Source organism: Sorex fumeus, unplaced genomic scaffold, assembly GCF_029834395.1.
Source record: "Sorex fumeus unplaced genomic scaffold, SorFum_2.1 ptg000157l, whole genome shotgun sequence".
Lineage (NCBI taxonomy): Eukaryota > Metazoa > Chordata > Mammalia > Eulipotyphla > Soricidae > Sorex > Sorex fumeus.
Genome location: NW_026606214.1, coordinates 4,134,754 through 4,143,861, shown reverse-complemented (window position 1 = coordinate 4,143,861; position 9,108 = coordinate 4,134,754).

Here is a 9,108-nt window from a genome sequence, read left to right as displayed (position 1 = left end):
TATCCCTCTCAAAGAGCTTGGCAAGCTACCGAGAATATTCCACCCGGATAGCAGAGCCTGACAAGCTATCCTTGGCATATTTGATATGCCAGAACCAGTAAATACAGTGGGTCTCATTCCCCTGACCCTGAAAGAGTCACCATTATGACAGCATTGAAAAGGATGTGGAAGCAGAGGCTGATAAAATCTCAAGGCCGAACTAGGCTGCCCAAATGAAGAAAGAGAAAAATGATTGTCTGTATTTTCAATGTATGTACACTGAAACCATCACTTGTATCTGTCGAAAATGCAATGCTGGACAATGTGTTTTGTATTGCTTGTTATGCATACAATATAGAACTTTAGCACGGTTCTCCTGTTTTTATTGATTTGCTCAAGCAGTTATCAATAATGTCTCCATTGTGAGACTTGTTGTTTCTGCTTTTGGCATATCAAATACACCAGGGGGAGCTTGTCAGACTCTGCCGTGCGGGTGGTATACTCTCGGTGCCTTGATGTGCTTTCAAAGAGGGACGGATGAATCGAACCGGGTTGGCCACGTGCATGGCAAACGTCCTACCCACTGTGCTATAGCTCCATCCTGCACACGATATAATGTCTATTATATTGCATTCTAGGAATTTCTCTAGGAATTCTAAAACTTTAAAAATTGTGATCTGGAGAGATCACTGCAGCAAGTTGCCCAGATCTGAGTTTCGTTTGTATGTCTCTGGATCATGGCTGTGTGGTGGCTTAAGTAGACGGTGGCCGTATGTAGGCATATTTTCAGAGTCCCATAGGGTGGGGGCATCTTCCCATGTTGCCGCAATAGTACCAAAGAGTTCAAAGTTGGTGGTCATTCTGGGAGTTCTCTTTTTGAACTTTGCAGCCCTTTCTCCCCGCTCTGTGAAGGAGAATTTTGCACGAAGGAGACGGTGGTCCGATCCCATTCGAAATTTTGGGACAACAGCGACATCAGTCAGGCAAAACCGTCGATTGAATATGATGTGGTCTATTTCGTTGTGGAATCGTCCACCGGGAGACTCCCATGCGGCAACATGAGAAGATGCCATTGTTGACGACATTGACAAGGAATACGATCGACTGGTTCAGCACCTCCATGAATGTGCGAGGAACACCAAGAGAGAGATAGCCACAAAAAATCGCCTATCTTCAAAAACTCTTGAGCTAATTTGCCAGCGTGGTTTGGCGCATGCCTCAGGCAACCGCAAGTTAATGTCGGAGCTCGCAAAGCAGTGCAGAGATGCGATCAAGGAAGACCTCAAAGAGAGAAGAGCAGAAGTACTTGTAGATGCGACAGAAGCCGGGAAAAATATTCGTAACGCCCGCCTGTCCTTCGCCAACTATAAGACCAAGATGACTGCCCTCAGACGTCCTGATGGATCCATCACATCCTCCAGAACGGCAATGGAGAAGATTATCCATGACTTCTACTCAAATCTCTTCGATAGCAATGTCCAATTGCCGACATACCAAATTCCACAGGATGGATATGTCGTTCCCAACGTTCTCCCTTCCGAAATCCGACACGCCATTTCGTCGATAAAGAAACAAACAGCACCCGGCCCAGACAAGGTCAGACCTGAACACCTGAAGAACCTGCCGTCAGTACTTATCAATACACTGGCTGGGCTCTTCACTCGCTACCTGTCTGAATGCAAGGTTCCGTCCCAATGGAAAACCAGCAGGACAGTACTACTGTTCAAGAAGGGAGACATCCATGACATTGGCAACTATCGTCGGATCTGCCTATTCTCTGTCATCTACACGTTGTTCACTCAAGTCATCCTAAATAGGATTGGCAGAACACTAGATGAAGGACAACCATGCGAGCAAGCAGGGTTCCACAAAGGATTCAGCACCATCGACCATATCCACACAATAACCAAGCTCATTGAGGTTTCTCGGGAGTTCAAGATGCCGCTCTGTTTAACGTTCATTGATTTAAAGAAGGCCTTTGATTCTGTTGAGACGGAAGCAGTCATTGAAGCCCTAGCCAATCAGGGCATTCAAGCCCAATACATCAGGATCCTCCGTGAGCTGTATTGCGGAGTCACTAGCAGGATCTCACCATTCTACAAAGAAGTGATCGTTGATGTCAAGAGAGGGGTGCGGCAGGTTGATACCATTTCACCGAAACTCTTCAGTGCCACCCTCGAGAACATCATGCGACGACTGAAATGGGAAGGAATGGGAGTGAAGATAGATGGTCGGCAACTACACCACCTCTGCTTTGCTGATGACATTGTTTTAATAACACCAAACATCAGCCAAGCGGCACAAATGCTGGCGGACTTTGACCGTGAGTGTGGAAAGGTAGGACTACAGCTGAATCTTACGAAGACAACGTTTATGAGAAACAGCCTTGTTCCTGACGCCCCATTCGCTCTCAACGGAACGACCATCTCCGAATGCAGCAGCTATGTGTACCTAGGTCGAGAGGTCAACATGACAACTGACCTGGCACCCGAGCTGCGCAGGAAAAAGAGAGCGGCTTGGAACGCCTTCAAGAACGTCGAAGAAATAGCTAAGATGATGAAGAACCTCCGGCTCTGGGCACATCTCTTTGATTCCACTGTTCTTCCTGCATTAACATATGCCTCAGAGACCTGGGCCCTACGCAAACAAGATGAGAACGCTATTCAGGTCTCCCAAAGAAGAATAGAAAGAGCTATGCTTGGAATATCACGTTACTCGCAAATAAGAGACAGAATCCGGAGTTCTGACATCCGTCGACGATCAAGGATCAGGGACGCTGTCTCATTTGCCAAGGTGTCGAAAATCAGATGGGCTGGTCACGCAATGAGATTTAAAGATGACCGTTGGACTAGAGCTGTTACTGACTGGATTCCACGGGATGTCAAAAGACCGTGTGGCCGCCCACCTACCAGATGGTCAGACTTCTTCGTCAAGATCATGAACGATCGGTCTGAGGCCCTTCATGTTCCCGGAGCGAACAGATGCCATTGGGCTACACTAGCACGCGACAGGGACAAATGGAGACGTTACTGGCGCCCGCTCGAGCAAATCGACGACTAACGGGAAGTTAAGTGATTAAGTGATAGGGTGGGGGGAATGAGAAGGGCCAAATCCTCCCCTGACCTGTGACGCCTGGTGTTTCCCACCACCACCACCCACAACTGGAGCCTTTTGCTGAGTTCCAGAAGATGGAAGCCGCCGGGATTCCTAGAGGGCAGGCAGAGGGACAGGACATGCCCCCAACTGGAGTGGCCTTGCAAAAAAGGCCAATTTCAAAGTCCAGAGGTATCTCTGCTGGAAGTTTCTCGGGTTTGAGATTCATTTGTGAGTTTCTGGACCGTGGCTGTTTGGAAGCTTAATTAGATAGTGACCAGGTGTGAGCATATTCTCATCGGGGTGGGGGAAAGGAGAAGTACCAACTCCTCCCCTGTCCCATGAGGCCTGGCGTGGAAACTATTTTTAATTAAATATTTATTTAATCACCATTAATCACAAAGTTATGAAATCATTCACGTTGTAGAAACTTTTTTTTTCATTTTTTAAAAGAAATTTCCTTACTATTTTTCAGAGAAATAGAAACAAACATTGACATTTCAAACCAACCTTGAAACTGTGTTCCTCTTTGGGGACAACCCAGCCCACACTGGTTGTTTCCAGTCTTGATATCGGCCATTCTCGCTGGGCTGAGAGAATCAAAAACTGTCCTTCCGATTGACATTTCTCTGAGAGACAGTGCTGATAAATGCTTTCTATGCCTACAGCCCATGGGTATGTCGCCTCTAGGATAGACTCTGTGCATGTCTCCACACCATTTTATGATGGGGGATTTACTGTCAGGGATTTCCTGGTGTGGAGGTTTGTGAGTGCTGTCAGTATCTTAGATATTAGGACCACAATTATGATGTGTAATGGGTAAATATTTTCTCCCTTTTCAGCTGTTATCATTTTATCTTAGTGTTGTTTGCTTGTCATGTAAAATCTTTTTACTTGATTCGTTTTTGGTTTATTTTATTTTACTTTTAGATGTGATTTCCAATCAGAATCAAACTATTGATTATAGCTCTCAGATCAGTATTGAGAGTTCCGCTTGTATTTTCCTCAATGATCTTAAGGATTTTGGCCCAGTCTTCAGGCCACTGTAGCACTGTAGCACTGTCGTTCCGTTGTTTATCGACTTGCTCAAGCAGGAGCCAGTAACGTCTTCATTCGTCCCAGCCCTGAGATTTTAACGGTCTCTCCTCTCATCCTTCCCACCTATACCATATTGGAGGCTCTTTCAGTAGTAAACCTTAAATAAAAATCTGTATATGATCTGAGAAATGAATTCAGTTACTTTTTATTCTTTATTTCTGTACTTTCCTTCCTCTGCTTGAATGTTCAAGCAATCCCTTGCCAACAGTTACTGTGATAAATCTAAGAAATTATCTATGGGCTCCAGATTTCATTCAATGTGTGATCATTTATGTACATTCATATAACAAACATAGTTTACACAAGACTCAATGAGTCTCTGTCCTGAACCAGAACCCACCCTGCTCATTCCAACCTAGCTCAGGCCCTGCCATTCCCACTGAGATTACGTCACAGGCACCTGTGGCTGCCTGAAGTTCTAGAGTCTCAGCACTGGTCAGATATTGTGAGCAGAACACAAATCCATGTCCAGATCACCCAGAACCTACAACCCTATGTTCCATGATGTGCCAGGAATAATAAAAAAAAGGAATACTTCTTTTTTTATTTCAATGGGAGGGGACCGTATCAGTTAAACACTCAGGTACATCAGAACATTCGATGCTCTCTGTGGAAGACCTGAGAGTAACACTTCTCTCAATGGTCATTGAGCCTAAGAAAACACTGAGAGGAAGACTCAAAAATCTCAGTGAGGCAGTGAAGCAATTAATGAAAATATCATTTCAGGGATAAAGAGTTGGTGCAGTGGGCAGGGTGCTGTCCTTGCACATGGCCAACCAGGGTTTGATTCTTGCCTCGACCCGCAGGACTAGTCAACGTGGATAACAGGGAAAGGGTGCGTGAGTGGGAAAAAAAGAGAGGCAGAAAAACGGGAGCAAGACAAGACTCTGATCAAGCTCCAAATTTATTTCTGCCAAGCTAGCTTTTTATAATTGATTACATGAGGAAGTGGGCAAAATGGGGAATTAACAAAGCAAGCAGATTTTCAGTGAATCAGGGTGTGAGCCCTAACAGCGGGCTCCTGGCAGTTATCTTGGGCATAGCTCAGAAACTTACACAACGTATTTTAACATTTTTTCCAAGAAGAAATTAGTTCCTGAATTGCACGACAGGCTGTACTGACCTTTTGGCTCCCGGCAGATTCTGGCATCCCAAGTGGTCCCCACGCCCGACAGAAGCCTGCCCATGAGTACAGAGCCAGGGTTAAGCCGTGAGCTGGGTGTGGCCACAAAAAAAAGCAAAGAAACAAACAAAATTTATCTTAACTAAAATAAAGACAATAATGGACTGGAAGGGGAATGGAAGAAGGCAAAAATGGAATCGAGGGCTGGGGTTCGAGCATTTGTGTGTGCTCTTGTTGCTGTGCCTCGTGCTGCACAACCACACAGGAGCCATTAAGCCTTTCTATTAGAGATTAGTAACATACTGTTAAAGTTTGAGCCTTGTGTGTTTATGTATAGTACGTATATATGTATGCATAAATGGATTTATATATATGTACACATATATGTATAAATGTTTTTCCCACTAAGATTTGTTGTTTTCTACTTTAAACCTTACCAAATGTGGTATGCTACTCTTGGTATATTGGTGGTGTAGTGTGTGTGATGTCCAGGAAAAGATTCGATCCTGGGTGAGCCCTGTCCAAGCATGTGGAGAGTAGCCTTGAGCATGGGGTGGTTGAGTTCCGGAGGTTTTCAGCTGCCAGCACTGTCTCCGTTGGGTCTGGGACGGGCCTCACCCAACCCTTCGGTTTGCCACTAATGTAACAGCCATAGCCAGGAGTAATTCTTGAGTGCAAGGGTAGGAGTTACCACTGATAATCACTGAGTGTGGCCCAAAAGCAAAATAAAACAAAGCAAAAAAGAAATCAGGAATTTTCAATTGACTATGTACTTTGTAAGCAGTTATCAGATACAACTATGTCATAATTTTATTATGGAAAAAAATTAGAACTGAGGAAGGACAGTTTTCATTTGGATATTTTACAGAGACAGATATGAAACAACTTTTGGAATGATTATGATTATAAGAATTCTAAATGATGGTTATATTAAAACGTTTTTATGGAACATAAACAATGCAAACCATTTTCATTAGCAACTTGAAATTGAGATGATTGTGATTATTTAACTTGACTAAGATGGATTATTAAAATTAGTGAGGACCCTCCTATGACATGTTGCAATGTGTTTAGCTGACAAGTGCTCAATCCACCTGACAAGGTGGGTGACTTCAGCGCCCCAATGTGACAAGGAGGTCCAAGTTCTGAAAGTTTTGCCTTCTAACAGACCGGGTAGCCTCATGCAAATCCATCTCAGGCTCTGGGGTTAAATGCTCTCTGGGCTGTGGAGCTCACAGCTATCTCCTCACTCAGGGCTGAGTCTGTGGGGAAGGCAGAGCTGTGGTCGAGAAGAAGATGATTCCCTGGGGTCTCTTACTCTGTCTGGTGACAGCCCCCCTGGGTGAGTGTCCCAGATTTGATAGAGTCTAGGGGAGGGAATGACTGGAGGGACTGATAGTGACTGATTCCCCTTGTCCCCAGGCGCTGTATCTGCTCTGACCCTGCAGGAGTCGGGCCCAGGGCTGGTGGCCCCCTCCCAGACCCTCTCCCTCACCTGTTCTGTCTCTGGAATCTCCATCACTACCAGCTATTACTGCTGGGCATGGATCCGCCAGGCCCCAGGGAAGAGCCCGCTCTATTTGGGGTACATATGTTATAATGGAGCCACAAACTATAGCCCAGCCTTCAAGAGCCGTGTCTCCATCACCAGAGACACGAACAAGAACCAGTTCTCCCTGCAGCTGAGCTCATTGACCCCCGAGGACACAGCTGTGTATCACTGTGTGAGAGACACAGTGAGGGGAAGTCAGGGTGAGCCCAGGCAAAAACCTGCTGAGACAGGCTGGGCTGCAGGGCTCTCCAGGGCCACCAGAGGGTGCTCAGGACTGAGAGGGGCACAAGGACCAGGAGGGGTCAGGCCCACTATGGGAATCTTAACAGCACAGTAACTAACCCACACTGTACTCAGAGTGTCCGCGGGGTCACACAAGGGTCCCTGCCCTGCCATCACTGACTCTTAAGACAGGTTCATTGTCAAATCTTGTGCAAGCATCTTTATACCAATGTCCTCCAGGATCTCACACTTCCTGAAACCTGGTTCCCCATCTCTCCCTCAGAGCTGCTCCATGTTCAGTGACACCCTCACATCTCAGTCCCCGACCCTCTTCCCCCAACACTCACCCCCGTCAGACCCTCCCAGAGCTGGTTAATGCAGCTGCCTCTGTCTCACACTAACCCATACGCTCCTGCTCATTTGTGGTCCACCACACAAACTCAGCCTAGAACTTCTTGAGCTGTTTCTGTCTCTCTCTGTTTTGTCTCCATACTTGCCCCTTTCTGTTCTTTCCATCACATCTCCCGCACTTTGCCATCCTTGGTCTTCATTATGGTTCAGGAATCTCAGCTTTCACCTAAATTCCTTCAAGGAGGCCAGTCAGGACAAGTTCCTGTGTTTAAAGTGTGATCCCTCCATGACTCTACAGGAGAGTGTGATGTCAGGTAAACTAGCCAGATATAAATGCCTCGGGGTCCTTCACTTCTGGAACTCCTTCTGATGGGACTGTCCCACAGTGTCTCCCTTCTCTTCGACCTAGCAGAGGTGGCCTGGGTTCTCACAGGACGTTGCACTTCCTGTCATAGTGGATGGTTATTAGTTTGTCTTATTAGTATTTTGGGGCTGTGTTTAATTGGCCCATAAGTATGGACTGCAATTTTCAAGCTCAGTATCCTGATCTATTTGCACTTTCCAAGACCCCTTAATCTGACATAGGGTCACATTCCCGTGGTCTTGATACCCTGATCTTGAAATTACAAAGATTTGCTCAGCGCACACCAGTGCGCCTGCCCACCCGAATCTATCCCGGTCTGAGGGAAGGGAACTCTAAGAACTCGACATGGAGTCTTCTCTTCTCAGGCAGATTATGAGGCCCTACTCGAGTTATTGCCATGGGACATTTGCCCTCATAAAACCGCACATTACAGACTCAGAAAAACTGGTTGCTCTTTCCTGAGAAACGTCATAGCGTGGGTGGGCCTGGACAGGCCTTCTGCACTGCCCAAGCGCGTCCACCCCTTCCCTGTCTGGGATGACGAACTGTGGCCTGAGGGAGAAGTGGTGCTTATGGGAAGTCTCTGCAGCCTCTCCAGGAACCAGCCACTTTTCTGCCCCTCTAGGAGAGAGAGAATGTGCCTCCTGCCAGGACCACACTCTGAGGGGCTCAGGGGCTCCCACAGGGGCTTCCAACCTGTAGCCCTGAGAGGCCCTTCTCTCCCCCATGTCCAGATGAGATTCTGCTGGGATGGTGCTCGCTCCCCGAGTCAGGCTACTTCCCATTTGGTATAACTGCCGCATTGCCCAGTGTGTGTCTCTGATGGTTCAGGGAACTGTGAAAATAACTGTCTACTGAGCTGACCTGTGATTCTCTCTGTGTCCTACCCCTGGGCCATGTAGAATCACAGAGAATAGTGTCTTTAACAGGCTGCATTCTGCTCAGAAATGTGCAGTTGGAAATAATCTCCCCTCACCCCAGCCTGGGAGGACGGAGTCTCTGAGGCAAGCCACCTGAAGCCTTCTTCATAGAGTATGTGCTGGCTCAAGCACCCTCAGCGGGAGTATCAGTCCCCAGACACACCCGTCACTCTCTTCTGAGCTAGTGCTCTGCCTCAGGACATTGGGCGAGACACTCTGACACAGACCTGCAGGGGAGGAAGGAGGATAGTGCAGACTCAGGTGCAGCCCTTTCTGTCCACAGAGTCAGTAAGTGGTGATTAAGCCCGGACTTGCCTTGTTTCTACTCAGAACAAGCCCCATAACGTTAACTTCTTGACAGCCAGAAAATATGCGCTTTCTGTGTCTCTAGATTCTGTTGTTGACA